This window comes from Ranitomeya variabilis, chromosome 7 (assembly GCF_051348905.1).
Source record: "Ranitomeya variabilis isolate aRanVar5 chromosome 7, aRanVar5.hap1, whole genome shotgun sequence".
Classification (NCBI taxonomy): domain Eukaryota; kingdom Metazoa; phylum Chordata; class Amphibia; order Anura; family Dendrobatidae; genus Ranitomeya; species Ranitomeya variabilis.
In genome coordinates this window covers 16,777,862-16,795,158 of record NC_135238.1, presented here as the reverse complement: position 1 = coordinate 16,795,158, position 17,297 = coordinate 16,777,862, and the positions used below count along the sequence as shown (strand labels likewise).

The 17,297-nt window shown below is 38.7% G+C and overlaps 1 protein-coding gene across 2 annotated transcripts in view; it reads left to right on the top strand.

The window, feature by feature from the left end:
* The window catches only part of SEC14L5 (SEC14 like lipid binding 5), a 108,540-nt gene that overhangs the window by 89,402 nt on the left and 1,841 nt on the right, over positions 1 to 17,297 (top strand). The window lies entirely within an intron of this gene.

Below are 17,297 nucleotides of genomic sequence, written 5' to 3'. Positions count from 1 at the left end.
TATATATGGCACAGCTATCTATGGGGCCATAATCAAAGGTGCAGGGCATTGTATATGGCACAGCTATCTATGGGGCCATAATCAAAGGTGCAGGGCATTGTATATGGCACAGCTATCTATGGGGCCATAATCAAAGGTGCAGGGCATTGTATATGGCACAGCTATCTATGGGGCAATAATCAAAGGTGCAGGGCATTATATATGGCACAGCTATCTATGGGGCCATAATCAAAGGTGCAGGGCATTATATATGGCACAGCTATATATGGGGCCATAATCAAAGGTGCAGAGCATTGTATATGGCACAGCTATCTATGGGGCCATAATCAAAGGTGCAGGGCATTATATATAGCACAGCTATCTATGGGGCCATAATCAAAGGTGCAGAGCATTATATATAGCACAGCTATCTATGGGGCCATAATCAAAGGTGCAGAGCATTATATATGGCACAGCTATCTATGGGGCAATAATCAAAGGTGCAGAGCATTGTATATGGCACAGCTATCTATGGGGCCATAATCAAAGGTGCAGAGCATTATATATGGCACAGCTATCTATGGGGCCATAATCAAAGGTGCAGGGCATTATATATAGCACAGCTATCTATGGGGCCATAATCAAAGGTGCAGAGCATTATATATAGCACAGCTATCTATGGGGCCATAATCAAAGGTGCAGAGCATTATATATGGCACAGCTATCTATGGGGCAATAATCAAAGGTGCAGAGCATTGTATATGGCACAGCTATCTATGGGGCAATAATCAAAGGTGCAGGGCATTGTATATGGCACAGCTATCTATGGGGCCATAATCAAAGGTACAGGGCATTATATATGGCACAGCTATCTATGGGGCCATAATCAAAGGTGCAGAGCATTATATATGGCACAGCTATCTATGGGGCCATAATCAAAGGTGCAGGGCATTGTATATGGCACAGCTATCTATGGGGCCATAATCAAAGGTGCAGGGCATTGTATATGGCACAGCTATCTATGGGGCCATAATCAAAGGTGCAGGGCATTGTATATGGCACAGCTATCTATGGGGCCATAATCAAAGGTGCAGGGCATTGTATATGGCACAGCTATCTATGGGGCCATAATCAAAGGTGCAGGGCATTGTATATGGCACAGCTATCTATGGGGCAATAATCAAAGGTGCAGGGCATTATATATGGCACAGCTATCTATGGGGCCATAATCAAAGGTGCAGGGCATTATATATGGCACAGCTATATATGGGGCCATAATCAAAGGTGCAGAGCATTGTATATGGCACAGCTATCTATGGGGCCATAATCAAAGGTGCAGAGCATTGTATATGGCACAGCTATCTATGGGGCCATAATCAAAGGTGCAGAGCATTGTATATGGCACAGCTATCTATGGGGCCATAATCAAAGGTGCAGGGCATTATATATGGCACAGCTATCTATGGGGCCATAATCAAAGGTGCAGGGCATTGTATATGACACAGCTATCTATGGGGCCATAATCAAAGGTGCAGAGCATTGTATATGGCACAGCTTTCTATGGGGCCATAATCAAAGGTGCAGAGCATTGTATATGGCACAGCTTTCTATGGGGCCATAATCAAAGGTGCAGGGCATTATATATGGCACAGCTATCTATGGGGCCATAATCAAAGGTGCAGGGCATTATATATGGCACAGCTATCTATGGGGCAATAATCAAAGGTGCAGAGCATTGTATATGGCACATCTATCTATGGGGCAATAATCAAAGCTGCAGAGCATTGTATATGGCACAGCTATCTATGGGGCCATAATCAAAGGTGCAGGGCATTGTATATGGCACAGCTATCTATGGGGCCATAATCAAAGGTGCAGAGCATTATATATGGCACAGCTATCTATGGGGCCATAATCAAAGGTGCAGGGCATTGTATATGGCACAGCTATCTATGGGGCCATAATCAAAGGTGCAGGGCATTGTATATGGCACAGCTATCTATGGGGCCATAATCAAAGGTGCAGGGCATTGTATATGGCACAGCTATCTATGGGGCAATAATCAAAGGTGCAGGGCATTATATATGGCACAGCTATCTATGGGGCCATAATCAAAGGTGCAGGGCATTATATATGGCACAGCTATCTATGGGGCCATAATCAAAGGTGCAGAGCATTGTATATGGCACAGCTATCTATGGGGCCATAATCAAAGGTGCAGGGCATTATATATGGCACAGCTATCTATGGGGCCATAATCAAAGGTGCAGGGCATTATATATGGCACAGCTATCTATGGGGCCATAATCAAAGGTGCAGAGCATTGTATATGGCACAGCTATCTATGGGGCCATAATCAAAGGTGCAGAGCATTGTATATGGCACAGCTATCTATGGGGCCATAATCAAAGGTGCAGGGCATTATATATGGCACAGCTATCTATGGGGCCATAATCAAAGGTGCAGGGCATTGTATATGGCACAGCTATCTATGGGGCCATAATCAAAGGTGCAGAGCATTGTATATGGCACAGCTATCTATGGGGCCATAATCAAAGGTGCAGAGCATTATATATGGCACAGCTATCTATGGGGCCATAATCAAAGGTGCAGAGCATTGTATATGGCACAGCTATCTATGGGGCCATAATCAAAGGTGCAGAGCATTGTATATGGCACAGCTATCTATGGGGCCATAATCAAAGGTGCAGAGCATTATATACGGCACAGCTATCTATGGGGCCATAATCAAAGGTGCAGAGCATTGTATATGGCACAGCTATCTATGGGGCCATAATCGAAGGTGCAGAGCATTATATATGGCACAGCTATCTATGGGGCAATAATCAAAGCTGCAGAGCATTATATATGGCACAGCTATCTATGGGGCAATAATCAAAGGTGCAGAGCATTGTATATGGCACAGCTATCTATGGGGCCATAATCAAAGGTGCAGGGCATTGTATATGGCACAGCTATCTATGGGGCCATAATCAAAGGTGCAAAGCATTGTATATGGCACAGCTATCTATGGGGCCATAATCAAAGGTGCAGGGCATTGTATATGGCACAGCTATCTATGGGGCCATAATCAAAGGTGCAGGGCATTATATATGGCACAGCTATCTATGGGGCCATAATCAAAGGTGCAGGGCATTGTATATGGCACAGCTATCTATGGGGCCATAATCAAAGGTGCAGGGCATTATATATGGCACAGCTATCTATGGGGCCATAATCAAAGGTGCAGGGCTTTATATATGGCACAGCTATCTATGGGGCCATAATCAAAGGTGCAGGGCTTTATATATGGCACAGCTATCTATGGGGCCATAATCAAAGGTGCAGGGCATTGTATATGACACAGCTATCTATGGGGCCATAATCAAAGGTGCAGGGCATTGTATATGGCACAGCTATCTATGGGGCCATAATCAAAGGTGCAGGGCATTGTATATGGCACAGCTATCTATGGGGCCATTATCAAAGGTGCAGAGCATTATATATGGCACAGCTATCTATGGGGCCATAATCAAAGGTGCAGGGCATTATATATGGCACAGCTATCTATGGGGCCATAATCAAAGGTGCAGGGCATTATATATGGCACAGCTATCTATGGGGCCATAATCAAAGGTGCAGGGCATTATATATGGCACAGCTATCTATGGGGCCATAATCAAAGGTGCAGGGCATTATATATGGCACAGCTATCTATGGGGCCATAATCAAAGGTGCAGGGCATTATATATGGCACAGCTATCTATGGGGCAATAATCAAAGGTGCAGAGCATTGTATATGGCACAGCTATCTATGGGGCAATAATCAAAGCTGCAGAGCATTGTATATGGCACAGCTATCTATGGGGCAATAATCAAAGCTGCAGAGCATTGTATATGGCACAGCTATCTATGGGGCAATAATCAAAGGTGCAGAGCATTGTATATGGCACAGCTATCTATGGGGCAATAATCAAAGCTGCAGAGCATTATATATGGCACAGCTATCTATGGGGCCATAATCAAAGGTGCAGAGCATTGTATATGGCACAGCTATCTATGGGGCAATAATCAAAGCTGCAGAGCATTGTATATGGCACAGCTATCTATGGGGCCATAATCAAAGGTGCAGAGCATTGTATATGGCACAGCTATCTATGGGGCAATAATCAAAGGTGCAGAGCATTGTATATGGCACAGCTATCTATGGGGCAATAATCAAAGCTGCAGAGCATTATATATGGCACAGCTATCTATGGGGCCATAATCAAAGGTGCAGGGCATTGTATATGGCACAGCTATCTATGGGGCAATAATCAAAGGTGCAGAGCATTATATATGGCACAGCTATCTATGGGGCCATAATCAAAGGTGCAGGGCTTTATATATGGCACAGCTATCTATGGGGCCATAATCAAAGGTGCAGAGCATTATATATGGCACAGCTTTCTATGGGGCCATAATCAAAGGTGCAGGGCTTTATATATGGCACAGCTATCTATGGGGCCATAATCAAAGCTGCAGAGCATTGTATATGGCACAGCTATCTATGGGGCCATAATCAAAGGTGCAGGGCATTGTATATGGCACAGCTATCTATGGGGCCATAATCAAAGGTACAGGGCATTATATATGGCACAGCTATCTATGGGGCCATAATCAAAGGTGCAGAGCATTATATATGGCACAGCTATCTATGGGGCCATAATCAAAGGTGCAGGGCATTGTATATGGCACAGCTATCTATGGGGCCATAATCAAAGGTACAGGGCATTATATATGGCACAGCTATCTATGGGGCAATAATCAAAGGTGCAGGGCATTATATATGGCACAGCTATCTATGGGGCCATAATCAAAGGTGCAGGGCATTATATATGGCACAGCTATCTATGGGGCCATAATCAAAGGTGCAGAGCATTGTATATGGCACAGCTATCTATGGGGCCATAATCAAAGGTGCAGGGCATTATATATGGCACAGCTATCTATGGGGCCATAATCAAAGGTGCAGAGCATTGTATATGGCACAGCTTTCTATGGGGCCATAATCAAAGGTGCAGGGCATTATATATGGCACAGCTATCTATGGGGCAATAATCAAAGGTGCAGAGCATTGTATATGGCACATCTATCTATGGGGCAATAATCAAAGCTGCAGAGCATTGTATATGGCACAGCTATCTATGGGGCCATAATCAAAGGTGCAGGGCATTGTATATGGCACAGCTATCTATGGGGCCATAATCAAAGGTACAGGGCATTATATATGGCACAGCTATCTATGGGGCCATAATCAAAGGTGCAGAGCATTATATATGGCACAGCTATCTATGGGGCCATAATCAAAGGTGCAGGGCATTGTATATGGCACAGCTATCTATGGGGCCATAATCAAAGGTGCAGGGCATTATATACGGCACAGCTATCTATGGGGCCATAATCAAAGGTGCAGGGCATTGTATATGGCACAGCTATCTATGGGGCCATAATCAAAGGTGCAGGGCATTGTATATGGCACAGCTATCTATGGGGCAATAATCAAAGGTGCAGGGCATTATATATGGCACAGCTATCTATGGGGCCATAATCAAAGGTGCAGGGCATTATATATGGCACAGCTATCTATGGGGCCATAATCAAAGGTGCAGAGCATTGTATATGGCACAGCTATCTATGGGGCCATAATCAAAGGTGCAGAGCATTGTATATGGCACAGCTATCTATGGGGCCATAATCAAAGGTGCAGAGCATTGTATATGGCACAGCTATCTATGGGGCCATAATCAAAGGTGCAGGGCATTGTATATGGCACAGCTATCTATGGGGCAATAATCAAAGGTGCAGGGCATTATATATGGCACAGCTATCTATGGGGCCATAATCAAAGGTGCAGGGCATTGTATATGGCACAGCTATCTATGGGGCCATAATCAAAGGTGCAGAGCATTATATACGGCACAGCTATCTATGGGGCCATAATCAAAGGTGCAGAGCATTATATACGGCACAGCTATCTATGGGGCCATAATCAAAGGTGCAGAGCATTGTATATGGCACAGCTATCTATGGGGCCATAATCAAAGGTGCAGAGCATTATATATGGCACAGCTATCTATGGGGCCATAATCAAAGGTGCAGAGCATTGTATATGGCACAGCTATCTATGGGGCCATAATCAAAGGTGCAGAGCATTATATACGGCACAGCTATCTATGGGGCCATAATCAAAGGTGCAGAGCATTGTATATGGCACAGCTATCTATGGGGCCATAATCAAAGGTGCAGGGCATTGTATATGGCACAGCTATCTATGGGGCCATAATCAAAGGTGCAGGGCATTATATATGGCACAGCTATCTATGGGGCAATAATCAAAGCTGCAGAGCATTATATATGGCACAGCTATCTATGGGGCAATAATCAAAGGTGCAGGGCATTATATATGGCACAGCTATCTATGGGGCCATAATCAAAGGTGCAGAGCATTATATATGGCACAGCTATCTATGGGGCAATAATCAAAGCTGCAGAGCATTGTATATGGCACAGCTATCTATGGGGCCATAATCAAAGGTGCAGGGCATTGTATATGGCACAGCTATCTATGGGGCCATAATCAAAGGTGCAAAGCATTGTATATGGCACAGCTATCTATGGGGCCATAATCAAAGGTGCAGGGCATTGTATATGGCACAGCTATCTATGGGGCCATAATCAAAGGTGCAGAGCATTGTATATGGCACAGCTATCTATGGGGCAATAATCAAAGGTGCAGAGCATTGTATATGGCACAGCTATCTATGGGGCCATAATCAAAGGTGCAGAGCATTGTATATGGCACAGCTTTCTGTGGAGCATCTATGGGGCCATAATGAACTGTGCAGAGCATTATATATGGGGCAGCTTTATGTGGAGCGTCTATGGGGCTATACTGAACGGTATGGAGCATCTATTTTTAATTTTGAAATTCACCGGTAGCTGCTGCATTTTCCACCCTAGGCTTATACTCGAGTCAATAAGTTTTCCCAGTTTTTTGCGGCAAAATTAGGGGGGTCGGCTTATACTCGGGTCGGCTTATACTCGAGTATATACGCTACATTTAACTGAATAATGCAGCCATACAGTGCTCATATAATAGTGCCTACATAATACTTACATTTATCTGAATAATGCACCCATACAGTGCTCATATAATAGTGCCTACATAATACTCGGGTCGGCTTATACTCGAGTATATACGCTACATTTAACTGAATAATGCAGCCATACAGTGCTCATATAATAGTGCCTACATAATACTTACATTTATCTGAATAATGCACCCATACAGTGCTCATATAATAGTGCCTACATAATACTTACATTTATCTGAATAATGCACCCATACAGTGCTCATATAATAGTGCCTACATAATACTTACATTTATCTGAATAATGCGGCCATACAGTGCTCATATAATAGTGCCTACATAATACTTACATTTATCTGAATAATGCGGCCATACAGTGCTCATTATAGTGCCTACATAATACTTACATTTATCTGCATAATGCAGCCATACAGTGCTCATACAATAGTGCCTACATAATACTTACATTTATCTGAATAATGCGGCCATACAGTGCTCATATAATAGTGTCTACATAATACTTACATTTATCTGAATAATGCAGCCATACAGTGCTCATACAATAGTGCCTACATAATACTTACATTTATCTGAATAATGCAGCCATGCAGTGCTCATACAATAGTGCCTACATAATACTAACATTTATCTGAATAATGCAGCCATACAGTGCTCATACAATAGTGCCTACATAATACTTACCTTTATCTGAATAATGCAGCCATGCAGTGCTCATACAATAGTGCCTACATAATACTAACATTTATCTGAATAATGCAGCCATACAGTGCTCATACAATAGTGCCTACATAATACTTACATTTATCTGAATAATGCGGCCATACAGTGCACATATAATAGGGCCTACATAATACTTACATTTATCTGAATAATGCAGCCATGCAGTGCTCATACAATAGTGCTTACATAATACTTACCTCTATCTGAATAATGCAGCCATGCAGTGCTCATACAATAGTGCCTACATAATACTTACATTTATCTGAATAATGCAGCCAAGCAGTGCTCATACAATAGTGCCTACATAATACTTACATTTATCTGAATAATGCAGCCATGCAGTGCTCATACAATAGTGCCTACATAATACTTACATTTATCTGAATAATGCGGCCATACAGTGCTCATATAATACTGCCTACATTATACTTACATTTATTTGAATAATGCAGCCAAGCAGTGCTCATACAATAGTGCCTACATAATACTTACATTTATCTGAATAATGCAGCCAAGCAGTGCTCATACAATAGTGCCTACATAATACTTACATTTATTTGAATAATGCGGCCATACAGTGCACATATAATAGTGCCTACATAATACTAACATTTATCTGAATAATGCAGCCAAGCAGTGCTCATACAATAGTGCCTACATAATACTAACATTTATCTGAATAATGCAGCCATGCAGTGCTCATATAATAGGGCCTACATAATACTTACATTTATCTGAATAATGCAGCCATGCAGTGCTCATACAATAGTGCTTACATAATACTTACCTCTATCTGAATAATGCAGCCATGCAGTGCTCATACAATAGTGCCTACATAATACTAACATTTATCTGAATAATGCAGCCATGCAGTGCTCATACAATAGTGCCTACATAATACTTACATTTATCTGAATAATGCAGCCAAGCAGTGCTCATACAATAGTGCCTACATAATACTTACATTTATCTGAATAATGCAGCCATGCAGTGCTCATACAATAGTGCCTACATAATACTTACATTTATCTGAATAATGCGGCCATACAGTGCTCATATAATACTGCCTACATTATACTTACATTTATTTGAATAATGCAGCCAAGCAGTGCTCATACAATAGTGCCTACATAATACTTACATTTATCTGAATAATGCGGCCATACAGTGCACATATAATAGTGCCTACATAATACTAACATTTATCTGAATAATGCAGCCAAGCAGTGCTCATACAATAGTGCCTACATAATACTAACATTTATCTGAATAATGCAGCCAAGCAGTGCTCATACAATAGTGCCTACATAATACTTACATTTATCTGAATAATGCAGCCATGCAGTGCTCATACAATAGTGCTTACATAATACTTACCTTTATCTGAATAATGCAGCCATGCAGTGCTCATATAATAGTGCCTACATAATACTTACATTTATCTGAATAATGCAGCCAAGCAGTGCTCATACAATAGTGCCTACATAATACTTACATTTATCTGAATAATGCAGCCATGCAGTGCTCATACAATAGTGCCTACATAATACTTCCATTTATCTGCATAATGCAGCCATGCAGTGCTCATACAATAGTGCTTACATAATACTTACATTTATCTGAATAATGCAGCCATGCAGTGCTCATATAATACTGCCTACATTATACTTACATTTATCTGAATAATGCACCCATACAGTGCTCATATAATAGTGCCTACATAATACTTACATTTATCTGAATAATGCACCCATACAGTGCTCATATAATAGTGCCTACATAATACTTACATTTATCTGAATAATGCGGCCATACAGTGCTCATATAATAGTGCCTACATAATACTTACATTTATCTGAATAATGCGGCCATACAGTGCTCATATAATAGTGCTTACATAATACTTACATTTATCTGCATAATGCAGCCATACAGTGCTCATACAATAGTGCCTACATAATACTTACATTTATCTGAATAATGCGGCCATACAGTGCTCATATAATAGTGTCTACATAATACTTACATTTATCTGAATAATGCAGCCATACAGTGCTCATACAATAGTGCCTACATAATACTTACATTTATCTGAATAATGCGGCCATACAGTGCACATATAATAGGGCCTACATAATACTTACATTTATCTGAATAATGCAGCCATGCAGTGCTCATACAATAGTGCCTACATAATACTTACATTTATCTGAATAATGCGGCCATACAGTGCACATATAATAGGGCCTACATAATACTTACATTTATCTGCATAATGCAGCCATACAGTGCTCATACAATAGTGCCTACATAATACTTACATTTATCTGAATAATGCGGCCATACAGTGCTCATATAATAGTGTCTACATAATACTTACATTTATCTGAATAATGCAGCCATACAGTGCTCATACAATAGTGCCTACATAATACTTACATTTATCTGAATAATGCGGCCATACAGTGCACATATAATAGGGCCTACATAATACTTACATTTATCTGAATAATGCAGCCATGCAGTGCTCATACAATAGTGCTTACATAATACTTACCTTTATCTGAATAATGCAGCCATGCAGTGCTCATACAATAGTGCCTACATAATACTAACATTTATCTGAATAATGCAGCCATGCAGTGCTCATACAATAGTGCCTAGATAATACTTACATTTATCTGAATAATGCAGCCATGCAGTGCTCATACAATAGTGCTTACATAATACTTACATTTATCTGAATAATGCAGCCATGCAGTGCTCATATAATACTGCCTACATTATACTTACATTTATCTGAATAATGCACCCATACAGTGCTCATATAATAGTGCCTACATAATACTTACATTTATCTGAATAATGCACCCATACAGTGCTCATATAATAGTGCCTACATAATACTTACATTTATCTGAATAATGCGGCCATACAGTGCTCATATAATAGTGCCTACATAATACTTACATTTATCTGAATAATGCGGCCATACAGTGCTCATATAATAGTGCTTACATAATACTTACATTTATCTGCATAATGCAGCCATACAGTGCTCATACAATAGTGCCTACATAATACTTACATTTATCTGAATAATGCGGCCATACAGTGCTCATATAATAGTGTCTACATAATACTTACATTTATCTGTATAATGCAGCCATACAGTGCTCATACAATAGTGCCTACATAATACTTACATTTATCTGAATAATGCGGCCATACAGTGCACATATAATAGGGCCTACATAATACTTACATTTATCTGAATAATGCAGCCATGCAGTGCTCATACAATAGTGCCTACATAATACTTACATTTATCTGAATAATGCGGCCATACAGTGCACATATAATAGGGCCTACATAATACTTACATTTATCTGCATAATGCAGCCATACAGTGCTCATACAATAGTGCCTACATAATACTTACATTTATCTGAATAATGCGGCCATACAGTGCTCATATAATAGTGTCTACATAATACTTACATTTATCTGAATAATGCAGCCATACAGTGCTCATACAATAGTGCCTACATAATACTTACATTTATCTGAATAATGCGGCCATACAGTGCACATATAATAGGGCCTACATAATACTTACATTTATCTGAATAATGCAGCCATGCAGTGCTCATACAATAGTGCTTACATAATACTTACCTTTATCTGAATAATGCAGCCATGCAGTGCTCATACAATAGTGCCTACATAATACTAACATTTATCTGAATAATGCAGCCATGCAGTGCTCATACAATAGTGCCTAGATAATACTTACATTTATCTGAATAATGCAGCCAAGCAGTGCTCATACAATAGTGCCTACATAATACTTACATTTATCTGAATAATGCAGCCAAGCAGTGCTCATACAATAGTGCTTACATAATACTTACATTTATCTGAATAATGCAGCCATGCAGTGCTCATATAATACTGCCTACATTATACTTACATTTATTTGAATAATGCAGCCAAGCAGTGCTCATACAATAGTGCCTACATAATACGAACATTTATCTGAATAATGCAGCCAAGCAGTGCTCATACAATAGTGCCTACATAATACTTACATTTATCTGAATAATGCAGCCATGCAGTGCTCATATAATACTGCCTACATTATACTTACATTTATTTGAATAATGCAGCCAAGCAGTGCTCATACAATAGTGCTTACATAATACTTACATTTATCTGAATAATGCAGCCAAGCAGTGCTCATACAATAGTGCCTACATAATACTAACATTTATCTGAATAATGCAGCCAAGCAGTGCTCATAAAATAGTGCCTACATAATACTTACATTTATCTGAATAATGCAGCCATGCAGTGCTCATACAATAGTGCTTACATAATACTTACCTTTATCTGAATAATGCAGCCATGCAGTGCTCATATAATAGTGCCTACATAATACTTACATTTATCTGAATAATGCAGCCAAGCAGTGCTCATACAATAGTGCCTACATAATACTTACATTTATCTGAATAATGCAGCCATGCAGTGCTCATACAATAGTGCCTACATAATACTTCCATTTATCTGCATAATGCAGCCATGCAGTGCTCATACAATAGTGCTTACATAATACTTACATTTATCTGAATAATGCAGCCATGCAGTGCTCATACAATAGTGCCTACATTATACTTACATTTATCTGAATAATGCAGCCAAGCAGTGCTCATATAATAGTGCCTACATAATACTTACATTTATCTGAATAATGCAGCCAAGCAGTGCTCATACAATAGTGCCTACATAATACTTACATTTATCTGAATAATGCAGCCATGCAGTGCTCATACAATAGTGCCTACATAATACTTCCATTTATCTGCATAATGCAGCCATGCAGTGCTCATACAATAGTGCTTACATAATACTTACATTTATCTGAATAATGCAGCCATGCAGTGCTCATATAATACTGCCTACATTATACTTACATTTATCTGAATAATGCACCCATACAGTGCTCATATAATAGTGCCTACATAATACTTACATTTATCTGAATAATGCACCCATACAGTGCTCATATAATAGTGCCTACATAATACTTACATTTATCTGAATAATGCACCCATACAGTGCTCATATAATAGTGCCTACATAATACTTACATTTATCTGAATAATGCGGCCATACAGTGCTCATATAATAGTGCCTACATAATACTTACATTTATCTGAATAATGCGGCCATACAGTGCTCATATAATAGTGCCTACATAATACTTACATTTATTTGAATAATGCGGCCATACAGTGCTCATTATAGTGCCTACATAATACTTACATTTATCTGCATAATGCAGCCATACAGTGCTCATACAATAGTGCCTACATAATACTTACATTTATCTGAATAATGCGGCCATACAGTGCTCATATAATAGTGTCTACATAATACTTACATTTATCTGAATAATGCAGCCATACAGTGCTCATACAATAGTGCCTACATAATACTTACATTTATCTGAATAATGCGGCCATACAGTGCACATATAATAGGGCCTACATAATACTTACATTTATCTGAATAATGCAGCCATGCAGTGCTCATACAATAGTGCTTACATAATACTTACCTTTATCTGAATAATGCAGCCATGCAGTGCTCATACAATAGTGCCTACATAATACTAACATTTATCTGAATAATGCAGCCAAGCAGTGCTCATACAATAGTGCTTACATAATACTTACATTTATCTGAATAATGCAGCCATGCAGTGCTCATACAATAGTGCCTACATAATACTTACATTTATCTGAATAATGCGGCCATGCAGTGCTCATATAATACTGCCTACATTATACTTACATTTATTTGAACAATGCAGCCAAGCAGTGCTCATACAATAGTGCCTACATAATACTTACATTTATCTGAATAATGCAGCCAAGCAGTGCTCATACAATAGTGCCTACATAATACTTACATTTATCTGAATAATGCGGCCATACAGTGCACATATAATAGTGCCTACATAATACTTACATTTATCTGAATAATGCAGCCATGCAGTGCTCATACAATAGTGCCTACATAATACTAACATTTATCTGAATAATGCAGCCAAGCAGTGCTCATACAATAGTGCCTACATAATACTTACATTTATCTGAATAATGCAGCCATGCAGTGCTCATATAATACTGCCTACATTATACTTACATTTATTTGAATAATGCAGCCAAGCAGTGCTCATACAATAGTGCTTACATAATACTTACCTTTATCTGAATAATGCAGCCAAGCAGTGCTCATACAATAGTGCTTACATAATACTTACCTTTATCTGAATAATGCGGCCACACAGTGCTCATTATAGTGCCTACATAATACTTACATTTATCTGCATAATGCAGCCATACAGTGCTCATACAATAGTGCCTACATAATACTTACATTTATCTGAATAATGCAGCCAAGCAGTGCTCATACAATAGTGCCTACATAATACTAACATTTATCTGAATAATGCAGCCAAGCAGTGCTCATAAAATAGTGCCTACATAATACTTACATTTATCTGAATAATGCAGCCATGCAGTGCTCATACAATAGTGCCTACATAATACTTCCATTTATCTGCATAATGCAGCCATGCAGTGCTCATACAATAGTGCTTACATAATACTTACATTTATCTGAATAATGCAGCCATGCAGTGCTCATACAATAGTGCCTACATTATACTTACATTTATCTGAATAATGCAGCCAAGCAGTGCTCATATAATAGTGCTTACATAATACTTACATTTATCTGAATAATGCAGCCAAGCAGTGCTCATACAATAGTGCCTACATAATACTTACATTTATCTGAATAATGCAGCCATACAGTGCTCATACAATAGTGCCTACATAATACTAACATTTATCTGAATAATGCAGCCAAGCAGTGCTCATACAATAGTGCCTACATAATACTTACATTTATCTGAATAATGCAGCCATGCAGTGCTCATACAATAGTGCCTACATAATACTTCCATTTATCTGCATAATGCAGCCATGCAGTGCTCATACAATAGTGCTTACATAATACTTACATTTATCTGAATAATGCAGCCATGCAGTGCTCATATAATACTGCCTACATTATACTTACATTTATCTGAATAATGCAGCCAAGCAGTGCTCATATAATAGTGCCTACATAATACTTACATTTATCTGAATAATGCAGCCATGCAGTGCTCATATAATAGTGCCTACATTATACTTACATTTATCTGAATAATGCAGCCAAGCAGTGCTCATACAATAGTGCCTACATAATACTTACATTTATCTGAATAATGCAGCCATGCAGTGCTCATACAATAGTGCCTACATAATACTTCCATTTATCTGCATAATGCAGCCATGCAGTGCTCATACAATAGTGCTTACATAATACTTACATTTATCTGAATAATGCAGCCATGCAGTGCTCATACAATAGTGCCTACATTATACTTACATTTATCTAAATAATGCAGCCAAGCAGTGCTCATATAATAGTGCCTACATAATACTTACATTTATCTGAATAATGCAGCCAAGCAGTGCTCATACAATAGTGCCTACATAATACTTACATTTATCTGAATAATGCAGCCAAGCAGTGCTCATACAATAGTGCCTACATAATACTTACATTTATCTGAATAATGCAGCCATGCAGTGCTCATACAATAGTGCTTACATAATACTTACCTTTATCTGAATAATGCAGCCATGCAGTGCTCATATAATAGTGCCTACATAATACTTACATTTATCTGAATAATGCAGCCAAGCAGTGCTCATACAATAGTGCCTACATAATACTTACATTTATCTGAATAATGCAGCCAAGCAGTGCTCATACAATAGTGCCTACATAATACTAACATTTATCTGAATAATGCAGCCATACAGTGCTCATACAATAGTGCCTACATAATACTTACATTTATCTGAATAATGCAGCCATACAGTGCTCATACAATAGTGCTTACATAATACCGGTACTTACATTTATCTGAATAATGCGGCCATGCAGTGCTCATATAATACTGCCTACATAATACTTACATTTATCTGAATAATGCAGCCATACAGTGCTCATACAATAGTGCCTACATAATACTTACATTTATCTGAATAATGCAGCCATACAGTGCTCATACAATAGTGCTTACATAATACTTACATTTATCTGAATAATGCAGCCAAGCAGTGCTCATACAATAGTGCCTACATAATACTTACATTTATCTGAATAATGCAACCAAGCAGTGCTCATACAATAGTGCCTACATAATACTAACATTTATCTGAATAATGCAGCCATACAGTGCTCATACAATAGTGCCTACATAATACTTACATTTATCTGAATAATGCAGCCATACAGTGCTCATACAATAGTGCTTACATAATACTTACATTTATCTGAATAATGTGGCCATGCAGTGCTCATATAATACTGCCTACATAATACTTACATTTATCTGAATAATGCAGCCAAGCAGTGCTCATATAATACTGCCTACATAATACTTACATTTATCTGAATAATGCAGCCAAGCAGTGCTCATACAATAGTGCCTACATAATACTTACATTTATCTGAATAATGCAGCCATGCAGTGCTCATACAATAGTGCCTACATAATACTTACATTTATCTGAATAATGCAGCCAAGCAGTGCTCATACAATAGTGCCTACATAATACTTACATTTATCTGAATAATGCAGCCATGCAGTGCTCATACAATAGTGCCTACATAATACTTCCATTTATCTGAATAATGCAGCCAAGCAGTGCTCATACAATAGTGCTTACATAATACTTACATTTATCTGAATAATGCAGCCAAGCAGTGCTCATACAATAGTGCTTACATAATACTTACATTTATCTGAATAATGCAGCCAAGCAGTGCTCATACAATAGTGCCTACATAATACTTACATTTATCTGAATAATGCAGCCAAGCAGTGCTCATACAATAGTGCCTACATAATACTTACATTTATCTGAATAATGCAGCCAAGCAGTGCTCATACAATAGTGCCTACATAATACTAACATTTATCTGAATAATGCAGCCATACAGTGCTCATACAATAGTGCCTACATAATACTTACATTTATCTGAATAATGCAGCCATACAGTGCTCATACAATAGTGCTTACATAATACCGGTACTTACATTTATCTGAATAATGCGGCCATGCAGTGCTCATATAATACTGCCTACATAATACTTACATTTATCTGAATAATGCAGCCATACAGTGCTCATACAATAGTGCCTACATAATACTTACATTTATCTGAATAATGCAGCCATACAGTGCTCATACAATAGTGCTTACATAATACTTACATTTATCTGAATAATGCAGCCAAGCAGTGCTCATA